Raw genomic sequence first — 17,916 nt, forward strand, 5'->3', positions numbered from 1 at the left:
GAGAGAGACATATTGTGTAGAGACCACTTTCTCCCCAAGCAAAACCAAAGCAAGGTGGGGTGGAGGACCCAGGGTGGGAGGGGAAGTGGAGTCCAAGTGATTCACAGGTTTTCACGTAGGCTTGGAAAGCCATTACCATTACACATTTGAGGATGAACCTAGGTCGCTAGAACTTTGACTCAATGACAGAAGGGGCCTTTGTGGAGGTCTTGATGTAAAAAACACGAGTCACCTCTCAGAACTTCTGCATAGCTGCTAGAAGTTAGTTCTCAACCTTAAAGTTCCTTCTTTTTCTAGAGGATTGCTGAAAGCAAAAGTAACAATCTAAACCATCTGCCACTTCAATAAGAGGAGATTTATTGCTTTTAATGGAAAGGATGCTTGTTCCAACAGGAGAAGGGTATGGCTCAGAGAAGCAAGCCTGGATGGGCGCGGTGGCTCATGCCTGTAATCCCAGGACTTTGGGAGGCGGAGGTGCGTGGATCACCTGAGGCCAGGAGTTCGAGACCAGCCTGACCAACATGGCGAAACCCCATCTCTACAAAAAAATACAAAAAATAATTAGCCGGGCGTGATGGTGCACCTGTATAGTTCCAGCTACCTGGGAGGCTGAGGCACAAGAATTGCTTGAACCTGGGAGGTGGAGGTTACCGTGAGCCAAGATCACACCACTGCACTCCAGCCTGGGCAATAGAATGAGACTGTCTCAAAAAAAAAAAAAAAAAAAAAAAAAAAGAGGCAGCTGCGGCTTCATCTCTTTGGCCTCCTTGAGCATATATTCTGGTCACTGCTCTGCCGTCAAGCTGTGGAGTAGGGGGGATCCCTAAAGAGCAAACAGCAGGTATGAGTGTTAGAGACCAGAGACAGCAATGCTGATTCAGCGCATAAAGTTCACCAATATGCAGTGTGGCTGGAGTTTAGAGCATGGGGCAGCCCTGAGGTGTCTATAAGGGGAATGGAGAGGAAGGACAAGGCCAAAGAAAGAAGCGGCTAGGATCACAGAGGCCCTGTAAACCGTGTTAAAGGGCACCGAGTTAAAGTAACTCAAGGGCAGTGGGGACTATAAATATCAGATTTAAAATTTTAATTTTTTTTTTTTTGATATGGAGTCTTGCTCTTGTTGCCCAGGCTGGAGTGCTATGGCATGATCTGGGTTCACTGCAACCTCTGCCTCCCAGGTTCAAGCAATTCTCCTGCTTCAGCCTCCCGAGTAGCTGGGATTACAGGCACCTACCACCATGCCTGGCTAATTTCTTCTTTTTTTTTTTTTTTTCCGTATTTTTAGTAGAGACAGGGTTTCATCATGTTGGCCAGGCTGGTCTCAAACTCCTGACCTCAGGTGATATGCCCGCCTGGGCTTCCTAAAGTGTTGGGATTACAGGCGTGCGCCACCGCGCCAAGCCAGATTTAAAATTTTAGATCACTCTGATTGCAGTGTGGGCATAAGAAACAGTAGAGTTAGTGACACTAATTAGAAGACTGTTGCAGTCGTTGGAGAGAGAGGGGTTGATGGCCTGAACCTGTAGAGGCAAAACCATGAGTAGCAATGTTGGCACTCAGGGCAAACAACTCAAAATTGACCTTCAAACAGCTCTGTAATGCAGGATACAGCTTGTAGGCAGGTGTGACTGGTAATATGCCTTTTGATAGTTTTCAATTTAACCAAATAGTCTGGATAACCAGGTGTTTTTTTTTTTTAAACAATTATGTTTTAAAAGAAAACATGCCCCTTGAGATTATGGAATTCAGGAGCAAAGCATAGTCCACTCCTGTAGTTGGGCTGGGGCAGAGGCAATGGGAAGGGGGTGGTAATAAGATTTGGGAGATACTTAGGAAGTAGGGTGGACAAGTAAAGCTTTTGGTAGAAAAACATGTTTAGTTAAAGTTGTTTTTGTTTCGTTTGAATTGAATTAGTAATATATGCCATGGTAAAATTCAAACAGCACTAAAGGAATGCAATGAAAAGTGTCTCCTTAACCAGAGTCAGCCATTCTTAATAGTTCTTGTGTATTCTACAGCTTTTTGTGCCACTGTAAGCCTATATTTAATATTTCTCTTTTATAAAAATTGGAACATCCTATTCACCTTGCTCTTCCCTTTACTAATTCACTTAACATTATATTTTGGCAGTCTTGCTATATCTATTTTTGGTTTGTTTTTAAAGAGACAGGGCCTTGGTCTATTGCTCAGGCTGGATTGCAGTGGTGCAATCATAGCTCACTGTAACCCCAGACTCCTAGGCTCAAGGGATCCTCCTGCCCCTGCCTCCAAGTAGCTAGAACTACAGGAGTGTGCCACCACGCCCAACTAATTTTTAAATTTTTTATAGAGATGGGCTCTCTCTGTGTTGCCCAGGCTGGTCTCAAACCCTGGCCTCAAGTGATCCTCCTGCATTGGCCTCCCAGAGCACTGGGATTATAGGTGTGAGCCACCATGTCCTGCCTACTTTGTTCTTTTAATAGTCCATTGTTTGAATGTGTGCTCTCATTATTTATTTAAACTAGTCTCCTTTTTTTTTTTTTTGAGACAGGGTCTCGCTGTATTTCTCAGGCTGGAGTGCAGTGGCCTGATCTCGGCTCACTGCAACCTCCGCCTCCTGAGGTCAAAGTATCCTCCCACCTCAGCCTCTTGATTAGCTGAGACTACAGGTGTGCACCACCACACCCAGCTAATTTTTGTGTTTTTTTGTAGAGTCGGAGTTTCACTCTGTTGCTCAGGCTGGTTTCAAACTCCTGGGCTCAAGTGATCCACTTGTCTCATCCTCCCAAAGTGCTAGGATTACAGGTGTGAGTCCAGCCAAATTGGTCTCCAAATTGATGTACATTGGGGTTGTTTCTAATTTTTGATATTTGAGTTAGATTTTTTAAAATTAGATTTTAAATAAGGGAAGAGACACAAAATAATGAAGGAAGAATTCTAGGTGGTGAAAGAGATTTATACATAAATAGGGACCACTAGTGTCTTTGTGTCTGACGGACTACTCTTGACTCGCCTAGGCCATAGGATGAACACATTTATGAGGAGGGAGGTGGGAGACTAGTGGGTGTTTTTGCAAACCCTTCAGTCTATGTGTAGAATTGAGATGTGACTTAAGAACTGGGCATTTCTAACAGGGTCAGAGTGAAGCTGGCTATAGCCACTTCTTCTCCAATTAAAGATCTTTCAGGGGAGCAGGCTGCCACAGCTGTGAAGATTGATCATACTCTGCTCCAGTAAAAATGCCTTCCTGCGCGTGCACAGACGTCACCCTGTTGTATCCTAAATCCACCTGTTGTCATAGTTGTTTCTCTGGGCACCCCAGCCATAGTAAGAAATATGAAGCACTGGCCGGGCGCGGTGGCTCATGCCTGTAATCCCAGCATGTTGGGAGGCCGAGGCAGGTGGATCACAAGGTCAGGAGTTCGAGACCAGCCTGGCCAACATGGTGAAACCCTGTCTCTACTAAAAATACAAAAATTAGCCGGGCACGGTGGCATGCGCCTGTAAACCCAGCTACTTGGGAGGCTGAGGCAGGAGAATTGCTGGAACTCGGGAGGTGGAGGTTACAGTGAACTGAGATTGTGCCACTGCACTCCAGCCTGGGTGACAGAGTGAGACTCCGTCTCAAAAAAAAAGAGAAAAGAAGTATTTGTGAAAGAAAAGGTTTGCTGGCTTGAGTAGAAAGTTGTGTCAGGGAGGAATGAGAAATAGGCCATTTGTTTAAGGCCACCCCTGACTAGCTCTTCCTTTTCTTTTCTTTTCTTTTTTTTTTGAGACGGAGTTTCATTCTTGTTGCCCAGGCTGGAGTGCAACGGTGTGATCTCGGCTCACTGCAACCACTGCCTCCTGGGTTCAAATGATTCTCCTGCCTCAGCCTCCCGAGTTACAGGCATGCACCACCACGCCCAGATAATTTTTTTTCTTTTTTTTGTATTTTTAGTAGAGATGGGGTTTCTCCATGTTGGTCAGGCTGGTCTCAAGCTCCTGACTTCAGGTGATCCACCCTCCTCGGCCTCCCAAAGTGTTGGGATTACAGGCATGAGCCATGCGCCTGGCCAGCTCTTCCTTTTCATGTAAGCATGCTCTTAACTTTTCTGCTGGAGTTGGAGAAATTTGTTTTGATGCAGCCATCTGCCAGTTGCATAATCTTGGGTATGTTTCAACATCTCCAAGCTTCAGTTCCCCATCAGTCAAATGGGCATCATAATTCCCACTTGGCACAGTGTTGGGAAGATTTATTGAGCCAATGTATGTGAAAGGGCCTATGTTTCACTTTACTTTTTTGCAAGGCCTTGTCACAGTGGAGTTCCTAAGGCAATGTGTAATCCAACCCAAGATAATGGATACCAAAATGTTCTATTCTTTCCTGGGATGTGACTGCCAATGTTAGTCTCCCGTACTCTCAGCCTGTGTGCTTTACTGAAACGATCTCTGAAAGTTCATCACCTTCAGAGAATTCATACAAGATTTCTTTACATTTGTATCGTACTTTATAGCTGTCACAGAGACCTTAGCAACAATCATCTAATTTGAACCCCCTAGCAAACCTTCTGGGGCAAGGCACATTTTATCACCATGTTACAGATAACATAAACGAGGCTCAGAGAGAATGATATAAAGAAACTGAGGGCCGGGCACGGTGGCTCACACCTGTAATCCCAGCATTTTGGGAGGCCAAGGCGGGAGGATCACTTGAAGTCAGGAGTTCAAGACCATCCTGGCCAACATGGTGAAACCCCATCTCTACCAAAAATATGAAAGTTAGTCAGGTGTGGTGGCACACGCATGTAATCCCAGCTACTCATGAGGCTGAGGCATGAGAATTCCTTGAGCCCAGGAGGCAGAGATTGCAGTGAGCTGAGATCGTACCACTGCACTCCAGCCTGGGCGAGAGTGAGACCTTGTCTCAAAAAACAAAAAACAAACAAAAAGATCCAGGTGCCATGTCTCACGTCTGTAATCCCAGCACTTTGGGAAGCTGAGATGGGTGGATCATCTGAGGTCAGAAGTTCGAGACCAGCCTGGCCAACATGGTGAAACCCCGTCTCTAGTAAAAATACAAAAATTAGCTGGGCATGGTGGCAGGCGCCTGTAATCCTAGCTACTCAGGAGGCTGAGGCAGGAAAATCGCTTCAACCTGGGAGGTGGAGGTTGCAGTGAGCCAAGATCGTGCCATTGCTCTCTGGCCTGGGCAACGGAGTAAGACTCTTGTCTCAAAAAAAAAAAAAAAAAAAAAAGAAAAGAAAAAAGAAACTGAGGCTCAAAGAAGACAAATAATAAACAGCAGAGACCAGGAGTAGATTACTTCTAGACTACTTCAAGACGAAAGAGGTGAGAGGTACCTTCCCTGACCTCAATCTGCCTAGGTTTGGAATTCTTGAGTCTGTTTCCCCAGTCATGTTTTGCATCCTAGTAAAATGCATGCCACTTCTAAAATAATTTTTCTGTTGAAATAATAACATCAGCAGGCCGGGTGCGGTGGCTCACACCTGTAATTTCAGCACTTTGGGAGGCCGAGGTAGGTGGATCACCTGAGGCCAGGAGTTCGAGGCCAGTCTGGACAACATGGCGAAACCCTGTCTCTACTAAAAACACACAAATTAGCTGAGTGTGGTGGTGGGTGCCTGTAGTCCCAGCTACTTGGCAGGCTGAGGCAGGATAATCGTTTCAGCCTGGGAGGCAGAGGTTGCAGTGAGCTGAGATGGCACCACTGCACTCCAGCCTGGGTGACAGAGTGAGACTCCGTCTCAAAACAACAACTAATCAGCAAAATACTTCATCGTTTGTAAAACACCTTAAAATTGATGGATTCATTTGATTCTTACAGTAGTCTCCTGGGTAAGTAGAGCAAACATGAGTTATTCTATTTTTCAGATGAGGAAATAGATGTGAGAATTGAGACCTGCCCAGTGTCAAACAACCAAGGAGCAGAGCTGGAATGGGAAACTGACTTTCTGGGCAGCAACTTCAATGCCTTCTTATAGGTTCATTATTGCTGTTATACTTTTATTATGCTTCTATTGTGCTGTGTAATTTGTTTTTTTGTTTTTTTTTGTTTTTTTTGAGATGGAGTCTCGCTGTCGCCCAGGCTGGAGTGCAGTGGTGCCATCTCGGCTCATTGCAAGCTCTGCCCCCCGGGGTTTACACCATTCTCCTGCCTCAGCCTCCTGAGTAGCTGGGACTACAGGCGCCCGCCACCACTCCCGGCTAATTTTTTGTATTTTTAGTAGAGACAGGGTTTAACCGTGTTAGCCAGGATGGTCTCGATCTCCTGACCTCGTGATCCGCCCGCCTTGGGTAATTTGTTTCTAAAAATTCAAATTAGTTATCCTCTTGTAGACATTCATTAAAATACATTTGTTGAGCACCTGTGTAAACTGCTCACCATCTAGTTGGGAGAAAGGTAAATAAACAAACAGTTATAAAGACAAAACATACTTTGCAATTTGGAGACTTAATAAATGTTTTTGATGACAGTGTGATGACAGCTTGTACTCCAAAATTAATAATCACAGTGAAGGCTGGGCGTGGTGGCTCAAGCCTATAATCCTAGCACTTTGGGAGGCTGAGGTAGGCAGATCATGAGGTTAGGCATTCGAGAACAGCCTGGCCAACATGGTGAAACCCAATCTCTACTAAAAATACAAAAAAAAATAGCCAGGTGTGTTGGTGAGTGCCTGTAATCCCAGCTACTTACGAGGCTGAGGCAGGAAAATTGCTTGAACCCGGGAGGCGGAGGTTGCAGTGAGCAGAGATCATGCCACTGCACTCCAGCCTGGGTGACAGAGCGAGACTCCATCTCAAACAAACAAACAAACAAACAAAAAAACCACAATGGACTTTTGTAAAATAAGAGAGAAAGCAGCCACACGTTTACGTACCCATGTGCATAAGCTCCCTCCACACATCAGTGAAATCATCTGAATTTTACATTTCAATAAGTAACTGGCACCTTCTTGGCATATTAATCTGTAGGAAATTATAGGCTGCAGTGTTGTGGTATATTATCAGAGAATGTCAAGTAGATTACAGTATTATGTTACTTTGACGTCACTGCCCGGCATTGCTTTGGTCTTTTCCTTACTAACAGACACATTTACTAGATCTCATTTCAATGTCATGTAAAAAAAGATAATTTATAATAATTTCCTTTGTAAACAGCATATTTCTTGCTTGATCATAAAGACTTCACTTACTTCTGTCCTCTTGCTGTTTGGGGTCATGATTGGTGTCTGCTCACCCTTCTCGGTTCTCCAGAGCAACATGTGACTTGAAGCCAACTTGGAAAGAGAAGAAACAGGTCAAAGAAGAGAGCAAAGATTAAACAGAACAGTGTGTTATAGCACTGGATCTCGAATTAAAAAAAACAAAAGGTAAAACTCCCCTGTGTAGTGAAGAATTGATTTTACCCAGAGAGGTCTGGCTTTGGCCCTCGGCTACTGGGAGATGATCTCTAGGCCCCTGGAATGTCCTGCCCAATAGGAATGTCATTGTTTGCCTGAGGAGTTTGGCCACCAGATGCTCAAATGATGTGATTTATAATGGGGGCTCTGAAACACGCCATATCAATTCCAGCCCCCATAGGGACTGGAGAGCAAAGGTCAGTCATGCAGGCAGCATGTGGTCAAGCTCCAGCAAGGGCTCTGGACACCAAAGACTCGGGCAAGCTTTCCTGGTGGCAGCACTCGCAAGCACTGCTACACCTCATAGCTGGAAGGGGCAGTGATGTCTGGAACTCCACAGGAGAAGGTGCCCAAAGCTTCCCGTGTGGCTCTTCCCACACTTTGCCCTCTGTATCTCTTCTCTTGGCTGGTTCTGATTTGTACCCTTTTGCTGCAATGAAAGTTTAATTTATCATAAGTATAGTGCTTTCCTGAGTTCTGTAAGTCATTGTAGCAAATTATCAAACCTGCGGGGGTAGTGGAACTGACCCCTGAACTGGCTACTGGTATCTGAAGTGAGAGTGGCCTGGTGGAGGACTGTTCCTTACCCTGTGTAGTCTGGCCTGAATCCAGGCAGTTAGGGTCAGACATCACTGCATTTCCCAAAGCCTGCTTTTAGATTTTGATTTTGACACTTTTTGACACTTTCTAGCTTGGTTACTTCTCTCAATTTCATTTTTTTTTTTTTTTAGGACAGATTCTCGCTCTGTCACCCAGGCTGGAGTGCAATGGCATGATCTCAGCTCACTGCAACCTCCGCCTCCCGGGTTCAATTGATTCTCCTGCCTGAGCCTCCCCAGTAGCTGGGGTTATAGGTGCCCGCCACCACGCCCGGCTAATTTTTTTTGTATTTTTAGTAGAGATGGAGTTTCACCATGTTGGCCAGGCTGGTCTCAAACTCCTGACCTCAAGTGATCCACCCGCCTCGGCCTTCCAAAGTGCTGGGATTACAGGTGTGGGCCACCGTGCCTGGCCGGCTTCAATTTTTCTAATCCTTAATTTGGGGGTCATACTTGTCCTATTTTCTTCACAGGGTTAATCATGAAGATCAAAATTAAATAGTGTGTGTGTGAGAGAGCTTCACAGGGTTAATTATGAAGATCAAAAATTAAATAGTGTGTGTGTGAGAGAGCTATTGATAGCAAACAAGAACATGCTATCTAAAGCTGTAAAGGACCATCAAAAGGTATTACTTTTATTACAATGGAACTAAATGGTGGGGATAATGTAGTGGAGATGTACATGTGTTAGGTAAGGCTTTCTTCAATCATTCATTACACAAATAAAGATTGAGTTTAGGTGTTGGGGAGATAAGTCAGGGCCCTGCCCTGTGCGGGCTTCTATTCTACTCAGGGAGAGAGAAAATAAAGAGGCAACTGGGGAGAATAATTAGACTGTGATCATTGTTGTGATGGAAGCAGAATGATAAGGTAACAGTTCTGTTGGAAGGGGTGCCTCTCAAGACAGAGCGGCCAGAGAAGGCTCATAAGAACTGATGTTTGGATAAAGAAGTTAAAAAATAGAACAAGGGCCTCTTTTAGGCAGAAGGAATAGCAAGGGCAAAGGCCCTGAGGTGGGAAAGAGCTTGGCGTGTGTACAGAACAGAAAAGAGATCTGTGTGTCTGGCTTGGGGATAAGGTTGGAGATATGCATGAGTCAGAAGAAGAAGGACCTTTTTTTTTTTTTTTTTTTTTTTTTTCCCTTTTTCTTTTTTGAGACAAGCTCTCACTCGGTTGCCCAGGCTGGAGTGCAGTGGGACAATCTTGATTCACTGCATCCTTAACCTCCCAGGCTCAAGTGGTCCTCCCACCTCAGCCTCCCAAGTAGCTGGGACTATAGGTGTGCATCACTACGCCTAGCTATTTATTTGTATTTTTAGTAGAGATGACGTTTTGCCATGTTGTGCAGGCTGGTCTCAAATTCCTGGGCTCAAGCTATCTGCCTGCCTCAGCCTCCCAAAGTGCTGCAATTACAGGCATGAGCCACTGTGCTTGGCAGATAAGGGCCTTATTTGCCAGAGAAAATATTTGGATTTTTAAGAGTGACATGAAGTTAGGGTGGTTTTAAGTAGGCAAGAGACATGAACTGCTTTAAGAAGACACTCCAGGCTTGGCATGGTGGCTCACACCTGTAATGCCAGCACTTTGGGAGGCCGAGGCAGGCAGATCACCTGAGGTCGGGAGTTGAAGACCAGCCTGACCAACATGGAGAAACCTCGTCTCTACTAAAAAAAAAAAATACAAAATTAGCCGGTCATGGTGGCGCATATACCTGTAATCCCAGCTACTCAGGAGGCTGAGGCAGGAGAATCGCTTGAACCCGGGAGGCGGAGGTTGTGGTGAGCCGAGGTTACGCCATTGCCCTCCAGCCTGGACAACAAGAGCGAAACTCTGTCACACACGCACACACACACACACACACACACACACACACAACAAAAACAAAAACAAAAACACCCACACACATACAAGAAGACACTCCAGCTGCTGAATGGGGATGAGGGGAGGCAAAGAGACATCACCAGACTATGTAGGGAAGGAGCTGGCAGAGGAGAGATGGAGAAATGGTCATATTCCAGCTATGCTTTAAGGTAGAACCAAAAAGACTTGCTGATGGATTAGATGTTGGGGATGGGGAAGACAGGAGGAAGAAAGGCTTGTCAGCTGCCTCCTCTGGGAAGCAGATACTGAATGAGGAGTGTAAGAGGCCTAAGAGGGAGTACCTATGAGAGGGGACAGGAAGCAGGGTTCAGCAAGGAGAGCCTCAGACTGAAATGCAGATAGAATCTTGGGCAACATATTGGGGAACTCCAGAGCAAAGGTGTTTCATTAGAGGGGTTCGCATACGGCAGAAATGTCCGGGCCCTAAGAACCCCTCCACTCTGCTCAGTCACTGGCCAGGACCTGCTGAGAGCAGTGTGCCTTGGCTGGAAAACTGAGACAGATCCCTCAGCACTAACAGCTGGAGGCTGACAGCTAACTGTCCTCCTTGCAGCTGAGCAGCAAGTTCTTTCTTGAAGACAAATCCAAGTGGGGCACCTTCATGGCTACCACAGTCTTCCTTTTGTACCATGTGGATCTACTTTTCCACACACGTTGAGGGGTAGCTCTTCCGGGGTTTCGGTGGGCTCTTTTCTTGAAGGGACTTAGATAAGGGAGGTCAGTGGGATAACCACAGGCTATTGCTGCAGTTGGTCTTGCAATAGGTAACATCATTTCCCTCCTCCATTATCCATTCTAAATTCCACTCTTCCTCTCTGCTAGAGATGACACCACTATCATTTCTGCTGGTCTCGATAGCCCACCAGGTGGTGTAGCACAACCCTGATTCCTGAGAGACTCGGAGTCCCTGATCACGTCACCCTTCACAGGCTGGGCTGCACTTGCCATTCAGGTCACCATTGGGCATGAAGAGTATCAAGAGGTGCCCAAGTGGCTCACCTGAGTTTCACACATTCCTGCCTTATTGTCCAAGAGCAGTTCTAGCTCTTTTTGTTGATCAGGCTCTATATCTCTGTCCCAGGCCCACTCAAAGTTGCACCCTCTAGAATACAGGCTGGAGCACTATTCCCAGGCATGGAATATGTTTGCCGCCAGAACCCTCCAGGCATTTTAGTTCCTTCTTTGTGCATGCAAGATGCAGCATTTTGTCTTTTGTTTCAGAGGCAACGTCCTAGTACACCCTTGACCACTGGATTCCAAAAAACTTTATGGAAGGGGGCAAGCCCTGGAATCTTCAGAGAGTTTATGTCTCATTTTCTAGAGTGCATGTGTCTTCCCGAGGCTTTCAGGTGCCAGCCACCTCTTGCTATTCTCCCAAATTAGCCTAATGTCATTGATGAATGGAGCATTGTGATATTCTGTGGGAAGTCCAGATGATCTAGATCTTTTCTGAATGTATCATGACATAGATTGGGAGAGTTAACAACAACCCTGGGGGCTGGGGGAATCTAAATGAATATTGTCATCCAGTCCATGTGAATGCTGTTTCTGATTCTCTTTCTTGATCGAGATAAAGAAGAATGCATTTGCCAAATCAATGGCCAAATGTCATGTACTTGAAGCCATATTTATATATTCTAGCAATGACACCACACCCAGCATGATCACTCGGGGCTTGAGCTGAGCTGGGAATCGTCTACGGTTATTTCCCAGGATCCATGTGTTTACTGCAGGGGCCAGGCTGGTGAATTAAACAGAGGTATGATACAGACCACGATCCTTGCATCCTTGAGGTACTTAAGGGTGGCAATGATCTCTATCTTCCCTCTGGAATGAGATATTATTTTGTATTTGCTATCTTGGCTGGGTGAAGGGGAGACGGACACAATTTCAGAGGCTTCCACTGACCTTCCCCACATGATAGATCTTATATCATAAAGCAGGGGCCCCACATCGGGGCTTCCCCAACTGCTGAATATACCAATCCCAGTTATACATTCAGGGACTGGGGCAATGACCACCAGGTGGGGCCATGGCCCCAGTGGACCCACTTGAAGCTGGACATCAGCCAGAATCCCCATTTTACCTGACCTATAGCCCATCATTGTAACAGGGGCCATAATGACATTTGGGGTCTTTGAATATCAGTGTTATTTCAGGCCCTGTGTCTAGTAGTCTTCAACATATCTGGATATTCCTCCTCTCCCAGGTGACAGTCACCCAGGACTGGTGGAATTATTACAGTGCACACTTGCTGTGATGTTGCAGGGACCTTCCTCTTGGGGACTCTGCCACATTTTCCCATTCAATAGATTTCAGGTCTGAAAAATGTCTCAGGTCTAGGAAATGAGAAGGAATCATGACTTTTTTTTTTTTTTTAGTGTTCTTAAAACACATATTTTATTTTAACTAGTGATAAAAACATAACATTTTCAGCTGGGTGTGGTGGTGTGCATTTGTAGTCCCAGCTACTTGGGAGGCTGAGGTGGGAGGATCGCTTGAACCTCGGAGGTCAAGGCTGCAGTGAGCCGAGATAGTGCCACTGCACTCCAGCCTGGGCAACAGAGCGAGACCCTGTCCCCAAAAAAGAAAAAAACCACACACAAAACAACATTGATCATCTTAACAGTTTGTAAGTGCACAGTTCCATAGTTTTAAGTACATTCACAGTGTTGTGCAGCTGAGCTCTAGAGCTGCTCATCTTGCAACACTGACCCCCCATACCCATTAAACAACACCTCCAAATTTCTCCCTGCCCCTGGCTCCTGGCAACCACCATTCTACTTTATGTTCCCATGAATCTGACTACTTTAGATACCTCATATAAATAAAATCATACAGTATTTTTGTCTTTTTGTGACTGGCGTGTTTCACTAAGCATAATATCCTCAAGGCTCATCCATGTTGTAGTATGTGACAGGACTTCCTTCCTTTTTAAGGCTGAATAATGTACATTTCCCATTTTATTTATTCTTTCATCCATCAATGGACACTTGAGTTGCTTCCTGTTGGCTGTTGTGAATAACGCTGCTGTGAATATGGGTGTGCAAATATCTCAAGACCCTGCTTTCAATACTTTTGAAGTGGGATTGCTGGATCATATGGTAATTCCATTTTTAATTTTTTGGTAACACTCAGACTGTTTTCCACAGCAGCTGCACCATTTTACATCCCCAACAACACTGCACAAGGCTTCCAATTTCTCTACGTCAAGACTTTTTACGGGGGCAACTGTGCTCAGCCTATTCTTGCATTTGTTTGATTTGCCCTTGTTGGCTGTCTGTTAATTTTATCCCTAGGGACATCATGTTCTATTAATCAACTTAATTTTCCCTTGACTGGGTTTTTTATTGATTGATTGATTGAGACAAGGTCTCACTCTGTCACAAGGATGGAGTGTAATGGCACCAGCCTAGGAGGCTCACTGCAGCCTCCAACCCCTGGGCTCAAGGGATCCTCCCACCTCAGCCTCTCAAGTAGCTGGAACTACAGGCACAGGCAACTATGCCTGGCTAATATATTTTTTTTTTTTTGAGATGGAGTCTTGCTCTGTTGCCCAGGCTGGAGTGCAGTGGCGCGATCTCAGCTCACTGCAAGCTCCGCCTCCCGAGTTCACGCCATTCTCCTGCCTCAGCCTCCCGAGTAGCTGGGACTACAGGCGCCCGCCACCACGCCCGGCTAATTTTTTTTGTATTTTTAGTAGAGACGGGGTTTCACTGCCTTAGCCAGGATGGTCTCGATCTCCTGACCTCGTGATCCGCCCACCTCGGCCTCCCAAAGTGCTGGGATTACAGGCGTGAGCCACTGCGCCCAGCCATGCCTGGCTAATTTTTAATTTTTTTTTTGTAGAGACAGGTCTTACTATGTTGCCCAGGTTGGTCACAAATCCCTGGCCTCAGGTGATCCTCCCACCTTGCACCGGGATTACAGTCATGAACCGCACCTGGTCTTGACTGGCTCTTTGACTTTGCTGGTCATTGAGAGAATTGTGACCTCCCGGCTTCTATTGTTGCCACGTGGCCTTTATTGCTTGGCATTGGGGAGGGGGTCAGTTATTTCCATTGCTATCAATAATCCCAGCTTTGTTATGACCTCTCCTACCTTCATCCCTGGCCTACGGAGGGGAGGCCCCACTGTCTGTCTAGCTCCCATTTTGTTTATTGATGCTGGTGCCCCCTCACCAATGCCGTGGTAAAGGATGTGTGTCTTCCATGGAACGTAATCCCACGGTGAGTCTTTAGACCTCAAATAATACATTTCAACACGTCTACTTTCCTAAACTTTTAAATTTCTTCCTCCACTGCTGATGTGGAGGAAGCATTGAAATTCAAGCATTTCAACTGTGCTGCATGGGTCATTACTTTTTCAAGGCTTGTAGGAGCACAATAATATTCATATATCTGAACTATTTCGTGGGGTCCTTGCTGGAGTGTAAATCCTGTATCCCAAGAAAGTGCCCCTAAATTAATAAACTTTCTTATCCAGGTTTCTATTCTGATATTCTCAAAACTCTAGGTCCGGCTGGGCACAGTGGCTCACGCCTGCAATCCTAACACTTTGGGAGGCAGAGGCGGGTGGATCACTTGATGTCAGGAGTTCGAGACCAGCCTGGCCAACATGGTGAAACCCCATCTCTACTAAAAATACAAAAATTAGCCGGGCGTGGTGGCAGATGCCTGTAATCCCAGCTACTCAGGAGGCTGGGGCAGGAGAATCGCTTGAACCCGGGAGGTGGAGGTTGCAGTGATCCGAGAACGTGCCACTGCGCTCCAGCCTGGGGGACAGAGCAAGACTCCATACCAAAAAACAAACAAACAAACAAACAAAAAACAAACAAAAAAAAATTCTAGGTCCATGGGAACCTTCCCTGCTCCTGCTGGTACATGCTTGGTTTAGTTCCTTTCTTCCTTGTAAGGCCCAGCACATTCTTGGCTCTGAATTACGTGGTGACTTATGCCCAGTTATTCTGGTAGCCAGAAGAGGAGATGGGGCTGATCTGGAGGGGCACTCCTGTTATGTTTCAGGGAGAAATCTCTGCGTTGCCTTTCCTGGGCAGCAGGTGGTGCTAGCTCTTAATAGAGAGGGGTGGGTCCTCTTAGCAGGGTATGTGGGGTCAGAGGAATCTGGGAACCAAAATCTTCAGGGATCTCCACCATCCAAGGTACCAGATGTCCCCATTCTGTGTGTTGGAATCCCAGCCCAGGTTTTCTCAGCCAGGGCCTTGATCTTGACGGGGCAGATCTACCTTGGCTGAGGGTTCTAGTCACCTGCCTCAGCCTCAGTGGGGTGTTAGTTTTTGAAGCTCCTGGTTGCTATCGATTTCTGAGTTCTGTCTATCTTTTATGGCTCTTCTATTGCAGGAGATCTCTTTGCTACCAAAGAAGCCCCTGGCCCTCACACTTAGTTTCAGTTGTTTGCTAAGTGCCTTTCCTTATCTCTCTGTACGAAACCAGTGCAGCTGAGTAACAGCCAATTCCTTTGTCATTGTGTGCTTTGTTCTCCTGTGCATTTTTGGTGTGTTTTAATTTTAATGTTAAAAATGGACACAATGTAATTGCCCATCCTTATGGGGTACAATTTATCTCTGTACTTTTCAAAAGCCTGTATCGTTTCACTGACCAGGTGGTCCCTGCCATCAGCTCATTCTCTTAAATTACCAACGGTGAAAGTTTTTCTTGCTGGAGACTGTTCTGGTCTGTATTATTTTTCTGTCAAATTCTGCTTGCAAACTGAAAAGTTCCTTTTTTAGTTCCTCTTTCCTGCAATACCTTACCAATCACAGCTAAGAAAAGCCTGTTGCTACTTTTAACATTCTGCCTGGAAGTCTCTTTAGCTGCCTCCAACAAATTTATTAGGTATATTTTCTAGGTCCCAAGATACCACAGGTGACAGTTTTGTGAATGATTCTACCGCCATATAACAAGGGTGGTCTTTCTCCTGTTCTCTGAGAGCAGTTTTCTCCCTGCTTATCCAGACTCTGTAACAGTCTCCTTGCTGCCCTTCTAGGCTGTCTGCTGCTGGGTCCCAACATCAATGCCACTTGTTTCAGGTTTTAGTTAGGGCAGCATCCCACTTCCAAGAAACAATCTTTGTTTTAGTATCTATTGCTGAGTAACAAACCACCCCAAAACCTAGTGACTTAAGACAGCAATGGTTTGTTAGTTTCTCACAGTTCTGGGGGCTGGTCTCTGGTCTTGCTTGTGTGCTGCTCCAGCTGTGTCTGACTGGAGGCTTGGATGCTGGGACAGATCCATGTGGTTTCATGGTCTCACAGCAAGGATGCTGGCCCAGGCTTCTTACAAGCACCTGAATTTTAAGAGAGTAAAGGAGTGGAAACTACAAGACCCTCTAAGGCCTAGGTGTACACAGCACATGTTCTTTGTTCTATTGGGCAAAACAAGTCACTGGCAAACTCAGATTCAAGCAGCAGTTGGAGAGAAAGCAATACCTCTCAAAACGGAGGAACAGCAAATTCATATTGCAAAGGAGATGGAGTGGGGCTGGTTCACTGAGGATCATTATTTAGTCATCTATTACATTTATACTACATTTAAGATGCATGTTAGATACCCAGGTAAAGATGTCAAGTTGACACTTAGCTCTAAGTGCCAGAGAGGGAAATTTAGGCTGGAGAAATAAATTTGGGACAACATATCAACATATAGATTTGGTGCGTCTTGGAATTATCCTGCCCTTGGGGTTTCTGGCTGCTGTATAAGTCTGGACTGTGCATGAGGCGCAGTACAAGCGGAGTGCGGCCCTCTGCAGCCAGAGCTGGGTGGAGGCTGGGGGAAGAGGAACATTGTGTTTTTGAGTCCACTTCCCTATTTGTGCACAGAGTATTCCACTAGTGTTCTCTCCCCCGCCTCCCCACCTTGATAGAGCCAAAAACATTAGGGATGGTATTAGGACAACTGACCTGCATGCCAAGGACATAGGACAGGAGACTATGCCATTGCCTTGTTTTGCCACTTCAAATCAGGAACCTTGGGAGAAAGGGGCTGTTTGCTGTCAAGGCTTTAATATCTGGAGGAAGGGAAAGCAAGAACGGGCATGAGCCTAGTATTTTTGAAAGAAAGGGGTGATTTCTGAGCCATCCCAAACCAGCAGGAAGGGCAGGGGTGATAACCCCAACTTGTTCATAGCAGGAAGGAAAGAGGAGAAGGGATTTGGCATCGGAGACCATGACACAGGTCAAGAGTTGTAGTGCTACTTGCTTTTCTATGAGTTAGTTTTCCTCATATTAAGTCCTTATGAAAGCCGCCTTATGTCCATGGTTTCTGTAGCTGCACCAGCCTCTACACTTCTGATAGTTCAGGAGGAGTTGGGAATCTGTATTCTCCAATTGCTCCCCAACCTTAATGCACTTAACAAGTGTGTTCTCCACACTTATTAACCCTCCAAAATTCTGTTTTTAAACTGGTCCTGCTAATTTTTGCATTCTCCCCATCCTTGGGGTGAGGTTGGGGTGGGCCATGTACAAGACTTTCTGGCTCTATCTCTCATTTCTTGAGCAGAGCTGGGCTGCACTAATTGACCTTGAGGGTCTCAGCTGTGCTAAGTTGGGTGTTTGTTAGATCTCGTTAGGCTTGTAATTAGTGCAAGGAATCTAGGTCAGAGGCAACGGGTTGGAGTGATGGTCTCCTGGGGCATGACTAAAGGTGGGGAATAGCAAACAGCCTCCTCATTCTGTGGGTGGGACTTGTGTCACACACAGAGACAAATAGACACAGGGTCACAAGCAGAAAGGCAGTCAAATTCTGCTGTGTGTGCATGAGTGTGTGCATGAGTATGAGTGAGTGTGTGTGTGTGTTCGCTCCTGCATTTACTCGGGTTTCTTTCCAACCTCTCCATATATGGCGTGGCTCTAGAGCAGGCTGGGGATTGGCTGCTCCTGCTGGGAGACAGGGAGGTAGTAAAGCAGAAAGAGAAAGGAACCCAACGTAGAGAAGGGAGTGACGAAGTGGGGGGTGGGGGCAGCAGCTGAGCTTGAGGGTTGCAGAAGCGGGCTGGGACTGCTTGCCTGTGAGGTTTAGATAGGGGAGAGATTCTTA

The 17,916-nt window shown here is 45.9% G+C and overlaps 2 long non-coding RNA genes across 3 annotated transcripts in view; one reads left to right on the plus strand and one right to left on the minus strand.

Annotated features, from left to right (window-relative positions):
- LOC129049368 (uncharacterized) lies at window positions 1-13,911 on the minus strand. The gene is made up of 3 exons (XR_008512429.1): window positions 13,725-13,911; window positions 7,176-7,259; window positions 1-823 (listed from the first exon to the last, which is right to left on the minus strand). It is a non-coding gene; the product is annotated as an uncharacterized LOC129049368 (long non-coding RNA).
- Window positions 13,874-17,916, plus strand: part of LOC129049364 (uncharacterized) — a 12,461-nt gene continuing 8,418 nt past the window's right edge. The window contains exon 1 of one of the 2 annotated variants that reach the window (XR_008512424.1): window positions 13,874-14,091. This is a non-coding gene — a long non-coding RNA (uncharacterized LOC129049364). The remainder of the gene's footprint in view (window positions 14,092-17,916) is intronic. The other variant, XR_010141647.1, reaches the window with a different exon arrangement.

This window comes from Pongo abelii, chromosome 1 (genome assembly GCF_028885655.2).
Source record: "Pongo abelii isolate AG06213 chromosome 1, NHGRI_mPonAbe1-v2.0_pri, whole genome shotgun sequence".
In the NCBI taxonomy this organism is placed as follows: Eukaryota; Metazoa; Chordata; class Mammalia; order Primates; family Hominidae; genus Pongo; species Pongo abelii.